The sequence below is a fragment of the Homarus americanus genome, unplaced genomic scaffold (genome assembly GCF_018991925.1).
Source record: "Homarus americanus isolate GMGI-L3 unplaced genomic scaffold, GMGI_Hamer_2.0 scaffold7657, whole genome shotgun sequence".
Taxonomy (NCBI): domain Eukaryota; kingdom Metazoa; phylum Arthropoda; class Malacostraca; order Decapoda; family Nephropidae; genus Homarus; species Homarus americanus.
In genome coordinates this window covers 199128-215759 of record NW_024713857.1, presented here as the reverse complement: position 1 = coordinate 215759, position 16632 = coordinate 199128, and the positions used below count along the sequence as shown (strand labels likewise).

At 42.1% G+C, this 16632-nt stretch overlaps 1 non-coding gene across 1 annotated transcript; it reads left to right on the top strand.

Moving 5' to 3' along the window:
- Window positions 1-14697: 14697 nt before the first annotated feature.
- Window positions 14698-14779, top strand: Trnal-uag. The gene has a single exon. It is a non-coding gene; the product is annotated as a tRNA-Leu (tRNA).
- Window positions 14780-16632: the final 1853 nt, after the last annotated feature.

Below are 16632 nucleotides of genomic sequence, written 5' to 3'. Positions count from 1 at the left end.
CACGTGTGTACATGATTGAAGGTGTGACACACACGTATACCCACATACGTGTACTACTTTGCTGTCGCTCGGAATCGAGTATGACGATCATCCAGCTATGATAAAATTATATGAGTTATTAAGAAGGTCACCTTCGTTGGTGAGTTCTTAGGTGACTAGAGAGGCCGATACGGGACCGGTAGAGTCGCTCACAGATGTTGCACGTGTGGAGGGCTACATCTAGTGCGGGAGGAGTGAAGGCAGCGTCTTTCCGGCGTTGGCGCTTGTCTGCCTCGGTATGCAGTCGGGCTAATTCGAAAGTATTAACACCTTCTTGTGTTTTGTTCCTCCAAGCGTTGCGATGTGGAGTAATCGACTCCCAGGTGAGGGGGTCGATTTGGCACTTTTTCAGGTTTGTCTTAAGACTATCCTTATACCCTTTCAGTTGCCCGCCGGCGTTACGTTTACTATTCGTTAGGTGACTGTAAAGTAGCTGCTTTGGCAGTCTACTGTCGTCCATGCAGTTAACATGGCCAGTCCAACGTAGTTGTTCATGGACACAAGCGCCATCACGCACGACCGCTCACAGTTATAAAGATGGGGACACACACACACACACACACACACACACACACACTGAGCCAAACATTTCAGATTGTGTTTCCTGGTGCATTAGAGACACTTGTCCCAGGGTCACAAGGTCACACGCACACACCATCACCATCCCACCTTCCCCAGGTAATCACTGTTCTGGTCACGGGCTCGAAGCTGTTAATATCACCGAGAGGACGGGGATTACCTGAAGACTAAACACCCTAAAGCTACCTGAGGGCTAGGTTAGGCTAGGCTAGGTTAGGCTAGGCTAGTTTAATTATCAGGTGATATACGCTAGGGTGTCTAATCTTCAGGTGACCCGAAATTTGATCATGGAGGTACAGATTAATTTTTTGTCGTGGGTGTGTAAGTTGTCCATAGTAAAAGGTCAGGGTTAAAGTTCGGGGTTAAAGGTCAGGGTTAAAGGTCAGAGATAATTATCAGGGGTAAAAGTCAGGGTTAAAGATCAAGGTTAAAGATCAAGGTTAAAGATCGGGGTTAAATATCAGGGCTAAAGGCCAGGCTAAAAGATTAGGTTAATATTCAGGGCTGTTGGATTTAGCAAGTGTCATGTTTGTGGTTGAAGTTAACACCGTTGAACACACCCACTGAACACACCACTGAACACACACATACACACTGAACACACCGTCTGCTTACACCCTCCAAAAGTCACCCTCTGAACACATCCACTGAACACTCCCAATGAACACATTAACTGAACGCACTCACTGAACACACCCACTGAACAGACCCTCTGAACACACACACACACTACTACCACTTTGTTGTCACTCAGAATCAAGCATGACGATCATCCAGCTATGATATAATGATATGAGTTATTAAGAATGTCACCTTCATTAGTGAGTTCTTAGGTGACTAAAGAGGCCGATACGGGACCGGCAGAGTCGTTCACAGATGTTGCACATGTGGAGGGCTACATCGAGTGCGGGATGGGTCTGTGGCAACGTCTTTCCAGCGTTGGCGATTGTCTGCCTCAGTTTCCAGTCGGGCTAATTCGAAAGTATTAACACCTTCTTGTGTTTTGTTCCTCCAAGCGTTGCGATGTGCAGTAATCGTCTCCCAGGTGATGGGGTCGATTTGGCACTTTTTCAGGTTTGTCTTAAGACTATCCTTATACCCTTTCAGTTGCCCGCCAGCGTTACGTTTACTATTCGTTAGGTGACTGTAAAGTAGCTGCTTTAGCAGTCTACTGTCGTTTAAGCGAGTAACATGGCCATTCCAGCGTAGTTGTTAATGGATAATGGTAGCCTCGATGCTCCTACAGTTGGTGTCAGCAAAAATATTGGCATATGTTCTCTTGTCTTCCCAGCGAACTCGGAGGATGGAACGTAGACTACGTTGGTGATAGTTTTCAAGTGCCTTGAGGTGCCTCCTGTATGTGACCCATGTCTCGCTGCCATATAGCAGGGTGGAGAGGACCACTGCTCGATATACGTGTAACTTTGTAGATAATTTCAGCTCCCTACAGCTGAAGACGCGGGTACGGAGTCTCCCAAAGGCTTGAGATGCACATCTGATCCGATGCTGAATCTCGTCATCGATGTCCGCAGTGGTGGACAGGTGGGAGCCGAGATACCGAAAGTGGGCAACATTAGAGAGGGTAGTACCATTAAGGTGGATGAATGGTGGAGGTGTGTCTGAACCAGGGGCAGATTGAAAAAGAATCTGAGTTTTAGGTACATTCACCTCAAGGCTGAAGTGTGCATACGCGTCTGCGTAGATGTTCAGCATCTCCTGTAGGTCACGTTCAGTGTGAGCAACAAGGGTGAGGTCGTCTGCATAATGAAGTTCAGTAATTGAAGCTGCCGACACCTTTGTTCTTGCCTGGAGTTGTCTTATGTTGAAAAGACCCCCCTTCACCCGGTACTCGATGTCCACCCCGCCGGCTAAATTGGCACTGGCACGAGTAAGGAAGGCAGCCAAGAAAATGGAAAGGAGAGTTGGTGCCAGTACACACCCTTGTTTAACACCTGTTTGGATGGGAAGGAACTCAGACTGGGTGCCATTGTGCAGGACACTCCCGTTCATGCCATCGTGAAGTTGCCTCACAATGGCGATGAATTTTGGGGGGCAGCCAAAACGGCAGGGGGTCCACCAGAGGGCTTCCCTGTTGACTGAGTCGAAGGCCGTGGTTAGGTCGATGAAAGCCATGTACAGGTCACGACGTTGTTCTCTGCACTTTTCCTGTATCTGGCGGGCAGCAAAGATCCTGTCAGTGGTGCCACGTGATTGTCTAAAGCCACATTGAGATTCTGGGAGGAAGTTTTCCATCCTCAGAAGGTGTTAATTGGCTTGACACCTCCAGCAGGTCTCATTAATAGGTACAGGTTAATGAGAAGATGCGGTCCTACAGGTGTTGAAGCTGACGTAACACCTTTACTGAAGTTAGTGGTTACAACGACCCCCTTTCATCCTGTTTTCCTTCTCCCTCCTCCTCCTCCTCCTCCTCCTTCCTTCACATTCTTCCCCCTCTTTTCTTCTCTTGTCTATCCCTCCTTTCATCACTATCCTCCCTCCTCTTGCTCTTCATCCTTCAACCCTCCTTCCTCTACTTTCCTCTTTCCTCCTCACCACTACCTCCTCACCACTACCTCCTCACCACTACCTCCTCACCACTACCTCCTCCCCAAAAGAAAACTCATCACTTTGAGAATACGCTAGACAAGAATCACCCAAGTAAATAAAGCAAAGATGACGAGGGCAAATGGCGATGGAATTGCTCTGAGACTGTACCCCCTAATTTTGACATTCACACAGCTCCAGGTATGAGAGAGAGAGAGAGAGAGAGAGAGAGAGAGAGAGAGAGAGAGAGAGAGAGAGAGAGAGAGATTTAATTATTTTTTTTTTTTTTTGGGGGGGGGGATATTCCGGAAGCTACTCTAACCCTCCAATCAGTTCGTGGTGATTGGCCAATACTCGTTATCTGTGAGAGTCGTTTGTTGAATCTTCTTGTACTGTATTTTAAAGAGTTAATGTAGTGTGGGGATTGGTAAGATTAGGTGTCAGTTCTATTAGGTGTCAGTTCTATTAGGTGTCAGTTCTAGTAGGTGTCGGATTCTATTAGGTGTCAGTTTTAGTTGGTGTCAGTTCTATTAGATGTCGTTCCTTGATTGTCAGTTCTATTAGGTGTCTAGTTTTAGTTGGTGGCCAAGTTCACAGTAGGTGTCAGTTTTTAGTTGGTGTCAGTTCTATTGGAAGTGTCAGTTCTATTGGAGTGTCAGTTCTAATGAGGTGTCAGTTCCTGTGGGTGTCAGTTTTAGTTGGTGTCAGTTCTAGTAGGTGTCAGTTTTAGTTGGTGTCAGTTCTAGTAGGTGTCAGTTCTATTGGAGTGTCAGTTCTATTAGGTGTCAGTTCTATTAGGTGTCAGTTCTAGTAGGTGTCAGTTCTAATATATCCCAGTTCTAATAGGTCCTACTTCTAGAAGGTCTCAGTTCTATTAGGCCCCAGTTCTAATAAGTCCTTGGGCTATTAGGCCCCAGTTCTAATAAGTCCCAGGTCTATTAGGCCCTATCCGAACTTAATATAATATCACCCGACCTATTAGGATTGAGGACTGGCCAATTTTAGCAGACCCCAATATCTAAAGGCCCCCATTCGTAAGGGACTTTAATTTCAAGGGGCCCCCAGCATTAAGCGCTCCCAGTCACAAGAAAACTCAATCCTATTGTGGCCCAAATCTTATCTTTAGGTTAGGTTATGTAAGGGAAGGGAAGGGAAGGGTAGGTTAGGTTAGAAAAGTAATGATGGTAGTAGTAGTGGTGGTAGTATAATACCAAGCAGTAATGGTGGTCGTAGTGTTAGTAGCAAGCAGTAGTAATAGTAGTAATGATAGTGGTGGTAGCAAGCAGTAATGATGGTAGTAGTGGTGGTAGCAAGCAGTAATGATGGTAGTGACAAGATTTAGTGATTTATTCAGCTACCGGGACTAATGATCGAGAGAGAGAGAGAGAGAGAGTCAATCTTAGCCGTGTGAGGTGTTGCTCTGAGTCATGACACTCTAAGTAGCTGTTCAGACTGCGAATTACACGAGAGAGGAAAAAAAAAGGTTTGTGATTGGTTGGGTCCTTTTAAAGTACGTGACTAACTGGACCACTGAACGCACTGTCAGCTCTCGGGCAAATATCTCCCGTGCGAGTGATGGTCATGGGCTGCTGACTCTCTGGGGTTCGTCGAGCATTAGGACATCAGCTGGTAGGACAGTCATATTTGTGAGTGTTTATATAGTCAGTTCTGGTGGAGGAAATGTTGGCGGAGTCACAGTTGGTGGAGGAAATATTGGAGGAACTACAGTTGATGGAGGTAATATTGGAGGAATCAGTGCTGGTGAAGGTACAACATCTTACAAGACGTCATGATAATAGACGAGTTGACGGTTCTGGGTAAACACAAGAAATACACTCTGCCACGTTCGTAGAGTGATACGCTATATACAAGTTGTAATAAAACTTTAAAGTCCTGCTATAATAGATGAGAAAAGTTTATTTCTCTAGAAACAGGGCTGCCATTTGCAATGACGTCACCAGTTTCTCAGCAGACGACGTTCTCCAACAAACTTACAGCTGTAGTCGGAGGTAGTAGAAAGGATGGCCTCTTCAGACCCCAAATGCCACGTTCTGGTAAGTTTTAAGGGTGTTTTTTCATGGTCTAAGCAATGTGTATTGCTGCTATGTCCACCCAACTTCCAAAATTGTCCTTTCTGTAATTAATAAGAATTTTTTTTCTGATTGCCAAATGCAGTGGCGGGCCACAGAAATAATTTGGCGGGCCAAATGTGGCCCACGGGCCGTACTTTGCCCACCCCTGTAGGTTATTAATTTTCAGGTGAAACAAGCTAGGGTGTCTGATCTTCAAATGCTTATCTTTAAAATGAATCACATAGATACACAGGTTACCATCGTGTGAACAAACAGACCTCCATTACGAGCTCTACCTTACCTGTACATAATAAACCAGGTGAGTGTCGCAGGCCAGACCAGGTGCGGCAACCCAGCTAATCACAGAGCCCGATTTGACATGGGGTTCGGTGATTTATGAGGAGCCTTGCCGCTCAAAGGGAGTGAATAATCGGGTATCATGTATGTGGATGTGTGTGGTTGATTTATGAAGGTATACCTGTATGACTGAAGGAGCTGTCAGTCTGTGCGTATTGCCATCACTTCTACTTAGTAATTAACACTACCTTGGGATTTATGTTTAAGTGATCAAAATACGTAAAGTGTGTGTGTGTGTGTGTGTAGGTATTTATGCGTAAACAGAGGGATTTATGTGATAGATGTGGTCAGTACATATAGGAGTGCATGTGTCAGTAATAAACAAGTAAACAGGGATTAATGCCCAAAGTCGATGAGTCAAAAGTTCAATCACCAGGTATTCAAGTGTTACCAGAGTCCAGAGCTCAGATGTTTCATGCTCAGAAAAGTTTATTTATATATATATAATCAACAACTTCACCCCGCCAGGACTCGAACCCACGATCTTATGTGTGTGACCGGGGAACGTTACCTCTTACACCACTAAGACACTAAAAGCAATTCTAGACTTTGTTATATTTCACACAAGGCCTGTTCATCGAGCTTATGGCGCCGTGAACCTCCAAGGGAATTGCCCGGTCACACACATAAGATCGTGGGTTCGAGTCCTGGCGGGGTGAGGTTGTTGATTATATGTAGAAGTCCGCGTGCTTTATGGGCTAATTAAATAAATAAATAAATAAATATATATATATATATATATATATATATATATATATATATATATATATATATATATATATATATATATATATATATATATATATATATATATATATACAAAGAAAAGAAAAGCAGAGTTCCCAAAGCGCTTTCGTGTAATTCACATCTTCGAAGTCTGAGAGTACAGACTGAAAGCGCTACAGTGATTTACTTGCATATATATATATATATATATATATATATATATATATATATATATATATATATATATATATATATATATATATATATATATATATATATATATATATAAAATCCAAGTCCAGGAGATAAATTTGTAATGAAAATTAAGTTGCAAAAGAAATTACTGTAAACGAAATGTAATTCCCAGAGATTTAGAAACATAATGTGTAAACAAAGTATATTACTTGGATATTTAAGTGCATTTTGTTTCCTTATGTACTGTATGTAAGTGCTGTATGTAAGTGCTGTATGTAAGTGCAAACTAAGTCAATATCCAAAATATTCTTTAAAACGAGCCCAGTAAATAGAATGCCTTCTGTAAACAATATGAAAATACTTAAGATTCATTTGTAAACAGAGTCCATTTCCATGCAGCTATACGTAGACAAAGACTAGTTCCTAGATGTTTAACTGTAAATAGACTTAATTCCTTTGAGATATGTACAATATTGTGTTAGACAACAACAAAGGCGTTTGCCAACACTACTGAGACAACAGGAGTCAGACTCATCCATAAAGATATTTTTTTTTAATAAGAAGAGACATGTAGTTACGGTGGAGTCTCTCAGTAATTTATCCGCCATCTTTGTAACACGGTAGACGACCTAGACTTAAAAAGATTTCGGATATTAACTGGTGATGAGAAATGTTTACCTACGGTAGAGTCTCAGAGCAATTTAACCCCCATCATTATGACGTAGTTTCAGTAAGCCAGTTAGAAGGTTTCTCACACCTTCATTAGGGAGGAAGAGTAATGATATGGTTGAAAAAATCTGGCTCTTTATACAATGTCTCTGGCAGATTTTTACAGCCCACAGTCTTAAAATCTGACCCATGTGAAAATTGGCAAGTTCTTCACAGCCAATCATAATGTTATTTGCTGTGTTATCTTACTGACGGAGAACACAGTCGTCGCTGAAGAGTTAGAGAAGTGATATTTGATGTTTTGATTTGGTTATTCACAAGTAACTTCCTGTGTGGTTAATGTTAGGATCAATCACATATTCTACAGTCCTTATTGGCTTCTTGGAGCTTGTTGCAGCATCACCACCTGAACTATCATCTTTAGAATTGCAGATAATGTACAGTAATTCAGATGTCTATTGGATGTTATTATTATTATTATTATTATTATTATTATTATTATTATTATTATTATTATTATTATTATTATTATTATTATTATTATTATTATTATTTCAGGTGATGGGGAACTTCAGGTGACACAAGGGACTGGTAATCTTCCTCAGCCACCAGAAAGCTGACGCCTTGGGGTAAGTGTTATTCTCACCTTATTCACCTTTTGACACCATTAGAATTACAAGAATGACAAATACACCAAATTTATGTGGCACAACGTGTGAAAGTTACCACAGGACGACAATATTCATCGAGATAGCTGGGAGAAATGATGACACTCAACCACAAGGTCAGGATTTTTTATTTTATTTTTTATCTTTTGGCGTTCGTGAAAATATCTGAATCGTATTTTCGTTTAACGCTTCAGATATAATTAAGTTTTGTGTGTTTTCGTGAATCTTGTTTTGAGTTGAATTTTAATGGACCAGGTCTGTGCCTAGGGGCCCGTTACAAGTCGTGAAATTAAAGAAAAATCCTCTTTTATTTTAATAATTACCAAATTAAAGTAATGGATATAGGTAGTAAATTTACGTTATTGCTACACAAAATATGCATAAAAAAAATGAAAGATCTGCGGCCGTTGGACCGTATGTGAAAACTGTTGTAGAAGTTATGAAAATATTGAAAATGAGATTTGGAAATACACAAGAAAAACATCCACTTTAAGAACTGGTGATGTTATTTCATGCATATACACGGGAAATAAAACATTATTTTATATTGATTTTAACATAAACATGACTAATGCCAAAAGACAGTAATGAAAAATTTCCTGGTAACATAATAACTAAACACTAATTTAATCTACTATGACTTCTCATAAAGCATTTGCGAAGTAGTTAAAACAGTCTACTTACGAAAATTAAACTTCCTTGCTTTCTTTCTAGTAAATTCATCTATCAGTTCATTATAGCACAAACTTGCTGCTTGTTCCTTATCGATGGAGAGCATAGCCAGTCCACCCCTGAGACATAGTTATCCTGAAATACTTTTATATAAGTTTCGCTCCCCTGATGCCACTGCGACTGGAACTGTCAACAGAATCCGATAAGCTATTTCTGCATTAGGAAAGGAACCATTGAGAGATTTTAGAAACTGAAGGACCTTAAGTACATTTTTGGTCGCGATGGGAATGAGTTATCGGAGTATTGTACTTGACCAAAGCAGAGTTGTGCTCTGCCTGGGACTTTATGTTTCTGGAATGTCGGTCTGTCTTCCTGCCACCATATATGACTACCACCTCGTTGAAGCTGACCAGCAACAACCGGTGGACTCACACTAGAGGTCATGTACAGTCAGCCAAAGATGCACCGACCCCACCCTGAGAAGTTTCCAAATGTTCGTATATTTGCTTAAATAATGAAGAAAATTTGATGTGAGAATCTTGTGGCAGCTGTGGTTGTAGTTGAGTTGCCAATTCATTAATATAATTTTCTTCATTATTTAAGCAAATATACGAACACTTGGAAACTTCTCAGGGTGGGGTCGGTGCATCTTTGGCTGACTGTACATGGAAGACAGGAGGAGAAATACTTGAAGTGTGTACGAAGGTGTGGGATCCCCTGAAGAATCTCCACCCCACCTTATTACCCCTAAAGATTAATCACCCTAACACTATTTGAAGGGATGGGGTTAAGGTTAGGTTAGGTTACGTTAGCGTGGTTAATCTTTAGGTGAAATAAGTTGGGGTGGAGATTCTTCAGGGGATCCATAATGTGTTTTGTCGCCTAACGTTTGCCTGACCCCTCATCAAGGTCACAGCTCATCTAGGGAGTGGTTAATGATCCTCTGAACACAGTTGCAGGTTGTAATAGTTGTCTTCTGGACTTCCAAATATAGAACAGCGTCTTGTATAGCAGAAAGTTAAGTTAATTATTCGTGCAGTGAGACCAGGATGGGAACTGCTCAAGAATGGTACAGTTTCCTTAAGACTAAAATGAATCGAACCTTATCATTATTGTATGAGAAAGATATTATAAGAACAAATATATGAATAAATAGCATAAGTAATAACAATAACATACGCCATCTATATAAGACAAAAAATAACACAAGTAGTTTGTCATTCACACGAGCCACAACAAGAGTCTCTCCCAGTTCACATCATCGAGGGAAAACTTTGCTATACTTGACCTGAATTCCACGACGCTTCACTGCCGAAGTTCATATTGTCATAATTTTCGTTTTTTTTTTTATATCTCGGGTTTTGTTGATGTGAAGTTGTTGACATTTATTGAAGACTTTTTAAGTAATTGTCGTTCACATCATAAAGGAGCGGTGGTGTTGATGGTGTAGGGGGGGGGGGGACAACACCCTCCCCCCCATCCACACACCTCCCTCAACACCGCTTCAGGAACCATTACCTTAGTAAATAGTGAGAGATTTTCACCAGGAATTCTTTGGTGGCCTGGAGGTGGTTCTCTCCCTACCAGAATAGAGGAGATCTAAGACTTTCTCCTGCTGAAGTGAAGCTCTGCTTGGCGTAACCTGTCAACGCCTCTACCTACTTGTGTAGTGTGGCTGGATCGTTAACACACACACACACACACACACCTGCCAGAGTTGTAGTGGGTCGCTAACACACACATACTTGCATCTACCTGTGTGGTGGGTCATCAACACAGTGGGAGTGGTTACAGGTAATGGACTGGGGAAGTGGTTACAGGTTCAGCACTAAGAGTATTAACTGTAGGTACGGTGTCAGGGGAGTGGCCACAAGTTTAAGTTCTCATGGTATTCTGCGTCACGTCTCCGAAATGCACTGTTAGTCAGTTGGTCTAAAATTACCCTTTTCCCTTAGACAGAATTTTCAAGACTTTTATTAATATTGAATTCTGAAAATGGCTTCATCAACTAAGGCTGTCTCACGGCATTTATATCCTGACTGTGCTGTGTGCAGGTTAATGCCGACACTCACATTAACCAGACCCCTTTTGTGTCCAGTTGGTTAAAGTCGACCATGATATAGATACAACCTTACACCCTCAATGGCTATTACTTCAATCACCATGCTAGTTAATACATGTTAGTTAATAGAAGGTATAAGTGCCTGATTTGGTCTTTCGTGAGCATTTAGACAATCTACCGTAATTATGAGCTGTATTTACGGAGGAGTTTGTGAGGGTTTGTAAATATTACCTGAGGGAGTCGAGAAAACAACTGCATCGAGGAGAGTGTAATGTTTCCTTGTTTTTTATGGGAAACTTAAAATTCCACGAGTTTGGTTTCTTTTCCAGTGTAAATATTATTTTTTTTTCTTAGTTGGAATTCTGTCGTAGTTATTATAGTTATCATTTGTCATACTTGTCACGAATTACTGTTAGTGAACTACGCTCATGCAGTACTTCAGGCGGCCATTACTGCCGTGTTGTTGTGCCCCGGGTCATACAGTACAGTTTTCACCAGCATGACGCCCACCATCCACCACCGGGTTTGGAACCATTTAAATGCTTCTTTCTTCCGCCGCTTGGGTGTGTGTGTGTGTGTATACATAAGCACACACGTGTATAATATAATAATAATAATAATGGTTGCCCCTCGTGTAACGAGGATGGCCGGCCGTAGAAGCTGTCGCCAATACAACAACCACACCCTAAGTTGACGAGTTGCATGACCCAGTGTCAAGGACTAGTCCGAGAAGACCGGACAACTCGCCAACTGCACTGGCTAACCATAACTCCGGAATACGATCTGCAAATCGGTTAACATCCACGTCCCCAATTACTGCTGGGTAGACAGAGGCAAATGGCGTAAAGAAACTTGACCACACACACACACCGAAGCGCCTCGTAAAAATATCCACTAAATGGAACAGCTGACGATCTGTATATATAATTAAGGTCAATAATAGAACAGGTGAGAGGTGTTCAGGTGTTAAAATGCATTAGGTTAAACTAGCAGTTATTTAACCTTAATTCAGGAGAGAAATGAATAGGTTAATTTGTTTTAATGAAGATATTCCTTGACTTGTACAGGTAATGAAAAAAATGAAGTTACAGGTGACAGGTGTTCAAAGGTATCGTTTCATCGTCAGTGGGAAGTCTTAACATTTTAGCGATATATAATGTAAACATAACCACTAGTAGCGATATAATACAGGAACAATCACAACATGTCAGCTTATCTACCTGTTCCTTACCCCAGCTTAATCTGTTTAAATGGGTCGACTAAGGGTAGGTTTTGTTTGGTCAGGTTAGGTTAGGTTAGGTCAGGTCAGGTCAGGTCAGGTCAGGTCAGGTTTGGTCAAGTTAGGTTTAAGATAATTTATAGTTGCTTCAAAATCCAAACAGTTTCAAGTTGTTTTAATCACTACACTACATCCATAAATACAATAAACGACATAAAATACTAGAAATTGAACTTACGAACTTTATAAAAGACTTTGGGTAAGAACTTCAGGTTACGGATTCCCCAAATATCTTACATTAATATATTCTTTTCTCTTCACCCCAGGGCTAAGACACCCCAGCGGACCAAAGTAGTGTCAGCACAATTTCAACACCATTTTTACCAGTTATTTCTCACAAGTATTCGAAATCATCTTATGATTTGTGTTCTTAATGCCACAGTTTGGGCGGGAAATGCAAACACGTTAAAATCTTTCCAGAATATGAGACCAGAATTTCACTGAACCGAAATTTTGGTCAATTTAGCGAAAAACATAAATCATAATCTTGGGAGAATTTGCGAATTTTCTCCATTTATTTTTTTCCACTTGATGACTGTTTACTGCAAGTGTGTTAGACATTACTGGGTGTTTTAGAGCGACCCTCGTGTGGATGATGTGGTTGAGGTGAGGTGGTGTGAGTGTCAGGTGTTTGTGTTGATAGTTTTGTTCATGACGATAAAGAGGTAATGGTGTGTGTGTGTGTGTATATATATGTAAGGGTGTGTGTGTATGTGCGTGTGTATTTGTGTGTGTGTGTGTGTATGTGTATGTTCGCCTCGAAGGCGAGTGGACCAGGGATCGTTCCCAGGCTTTTTTTTTTCGGGGACTATCCAACCCGGGCACAGGTCATCGCCCCACAGCGGGGCCTTGGGGGCGAAAACATACGAGTAGAAATAAATTAAAAATAGAAGAGAAAAATACTATTAATCTACACCACGAAGATGTCGGAAAACGAGCTTTTTGAAGTGAGACAGATTGTGTGAGTATGGGAACACAGAAGGCAGAGCATTCCACAGTTTGACTGTGTGAGGAAAGAAGGATGTACTATAACGGGTTATTCTAGTGTGACCGACAGCCACAGAGAAACGGTGGGCACCTCTGGCAAGACGAGTGTTACGAGCCCACGGCCTTGCCGGCGGTACTCAGGATGCCAAATCCACAGAACACTGCCCGTTAGAGTACTGTAAAAGAGAGAGAGTGAAGCAACATTGTGGCGAAGAGAAAGGGTGAAGCTATGGGCAAGTTTCTTTACGCCATTTGCCTCTGTCTACACAGCAGTAATTGGGGACCTGGATGTTAACCGATTTGCTGATCGTACTCTGGGGTAATGGTTAGCCAGTGCAGTTGGCGAGTTGTCCGGTCTTCTCGGACTATTCCTTGACACTGGGTCATGCAGCTAGTTAACTTAGGGTGTGGTTGTTGTGCTGGCGACACCTTCTACACCTTAAACAAATTCACACCTTCTGTAGGTGTGTGTGTGTGTGTCTGTGTGTGTGTGTGTGTGTGTGTGCGTGTGCGTGCGTGCGCGTGCGTGTGCGTGCGTGCGTGCATGCATGCGTGCTTGTGTATGTGTCTGTATCTCTGTCTGAACTCTCGTTTTAGTTACGAACGGTCTAGTGTTAATGGAGGTGGTAGTGGTGCTGTGGTAGTAGTGTGGTGGTAGTGGTGCTGTGGTAGTAGTGTGGTGGTAGTGGTGCTGTGGTAGTAGTGTAGTGGTAGTGGTACTGTGGTAGTGGTACTGTGGTAGTGGTGTGTGGTAGTGGTACTGTGGTAGTGGTGTGGTGGTAGTGATGCTGTGGTCATTTGGTCATAGGATGATGGTGTGTGGTGGAGAGTTAGTGATGGTTGTCGTGGGTACGGAGTGATGGAGAGGTCAACAGAGGTGCTATTGATGGTGATGTGTTGGTGGTGTTGATGGTGATGTGTTGGTGGTGTTGATGGTGATGTGTTGGTGGTGTTGATGGTGATGTGTTGGTGGTGTTGATGGTGATGTGTTGGTGGTGTTGATGGTGATGTGTTGGTGTTGTTGTAGTGAACAGTGGTAGTTGTGGTAGTGAACAGTGGTTGTTGTGGTAGTGAACAGTGGTTGTTGTGGTAGTGAACAGTGGTTGTTGTGGTAGTGAACAGTGGTTGTTGTAGAAGTGAACAGTGGTGAAATGGTAGTGAACAGTGGTAGTTGTGGTAGTGAACAGTGGTTGTTGTGGTAGTGAACAGTGGTTGTTGTGGTAGTGAACAGTGGTTGTTGTGGTAGTGAACAGTGGTTGTTGTGGTAGTGAACAGTGGTTGCTGTAGAAGTGAACAGTGGTAGTTGTGGTAGTGAACAGTGGCTGTTGTTGTAGTGAACAGTGGTAGTTGTGGTAGTGAACAGTGGTTGTTGTGGTAGTGAACAGTGGTTGTTGTGGTAGTGAACAGTGGTAGTTGTGGTAGTGAACAGTGGTTGTTGTAGAAGTGAACAGTGGTAGTTGTGGGAGTGAACAGTGGTTGTTGTAGAAGTGAACAGTGGTAGTTGTGGTAGTGAACAGTGGTAGTTGTGGTAGTGAACAGTGGTAGTTGTGGTAGTGAACAGTGGTTGTTGTGGTAGTGAACAGTGGTTGTTGTGGTAGTGAACAGTGGTTGTTGTGGTAGTGAACAGTGGTTGTTGTGGTAATGGTTGTAGTATTAGTATCACTGGTAAATTCCTGGTATAATATCACCAACATTTTAGCCACTAGTAACCCTAACGATGTCTGTTTTATTGAACGTATTTTCTCGTAACTAAACACCACTGAGCTCTAAATACTGTGTTGCCTCAGCGGTGTGTACAGACCTGTTTGGTATGTATGTATGTATGTGCTTATGGACACATGTTTGTATGGTAGCGTGGCCGAGCGGTCTAAGGCGCTGGATTTAGGCTCCAGTCTCTCAGGAGGCGTGGGTTCGAATCCCACCGCTGCCACATAATTTTTTGGTGACATGTAGTGTAATGGTCAACAGGGTGAAACTATGGGTAAGTTTCTTTTCGCCATTTGCCTCTGTCTTCTTAACAGTAATTGGGAACCTGGACGTATTATTGATTTGCTGATCGTGTTCTGGGGTAATGGTGAGCCAGTGCGGTTGGCGAGTTGTCCGGTCTTCTCGGACTATTCCTTGACACTGGGTCATGCAACTCGTTAACTTAAGGTGCGGTTGTTGTGTTGGCAACAGCTTCTACACCTTAAACAAATTCACGGCTCAGTGGCCCTTGGGCCGGCTATCCTCGTACACGAGGGGCAACCTCGTATGTATGTATGTATTCTAGATACAGTAATTATGTATTATCTGTGAATAAACAATACAGTCCTGCTCCAACACTCCTGCAACACCTGAGAATCCCATAACATTAGCTGCAAAATTCAAGGTTAATTGTAACACCTGAAGATTAGGCATCCCAACTTTTTTCACCTAATAAATAACCACTTAACGCTATCCGGATGAGAGGATAGGTTAGGTTAGATTAGGTTAGGTTAGGTTAGGCTCGGGTAAGTTAGCTTTAGGTTAGTTTAGTTTAGGTTAGGATAGGGCTCGTAGCAATAGGTTAGGTGAGGGTAGATTAAATTCGGCAGATTGGGTTAGGTTAGTTTAGGTTAGGATAGGTTAAGTTAGATTAGATAAGGTTAGCTTTTGGTTAGATTAGGTTGACGTTAAGTTGGTTAGGTTGGTTAGATTAGATTAGGAGAGCTTTAGGTTGGTTAGGTTAGGTCGTAATCACCAAATGAAATAAGCTCTGGGGGCCTATAATCACCAGGGTCTACGGTTCACCACCTTTAAGGGTCTGGACCAGGTAAAACAACTCTTTAATAGATGCTTGAAGAGAATCACAGGTCCTGGCCAGGCTTTAGATAAGTACTAATAACCACTAAATGCAAACCTGAGACAACCAGGTATGTGACCCCCCCCCCCACCTTCAACCCTGGCGCGGCGGCGAATTTGGACTGAAATTTTCACTGTTTGAGAGCGGTTCTGACGGGATCCTGTAAAGGTTGTAACTGGGGTGCACAATCAGTCACATCTCGAGAAATAAACAACATTTAGAGTCGGCAACCCCACATTACTACAGATAACCTCTCTGGCGCCTCACGTTCAGATGCCTTATGAACACTGTATAATTATAGGGGAACGATTCTTAGCTCGCCTCTCGTTCAGAAATAGAAAATCAGTGAACCAGACGCGGATATGAGGGGTTTATTTGAACATGAGTGTTGTGAGTGTTGTTGTGAGTGTTGTTGTGAGTGTTGTTGTGAAAGTATTGTGAGTGTAATGAGTTGTGTAGGTGTTGTGAAATGTTGTGTGTGAGCATTGAGTGTAGTAAGTAAGTTTTTTGAGAGTACTGTGAGTTGTGTTGTGTGAGTGTTTCGCTGAGATAAGAGTCACGTTATGGGAAAGCAAGTTGGAAGTGTTGAGGTGAAGTAGGACCTTGACTTGGACCGCTGAGGACAAGGTCGGGGGTGGGGGCTGGGGAGGGAGGGGGGGGGAGGGAGCAGTAGTGTCTTGAACTGTTGTGTTGACCATCAATTAGCTGTGATTGTATGTATGTATGTATGTATGTATGTATGTATGTATGTATGTATGTATGTATGTATGTATGTATGTATATATGTATGTATGTATGTATGTATGTATGTATGTATGTATGTATGCATGTATAAAGTGTATGTATGTATGTATGTATGTATGTATGTATGTATGTATGTATGTATGTATGTATGTATGTATATATGTCTCTGCTATAATATAACTGCACTTCAATAACTATGATGTTTAAGGGCGTAA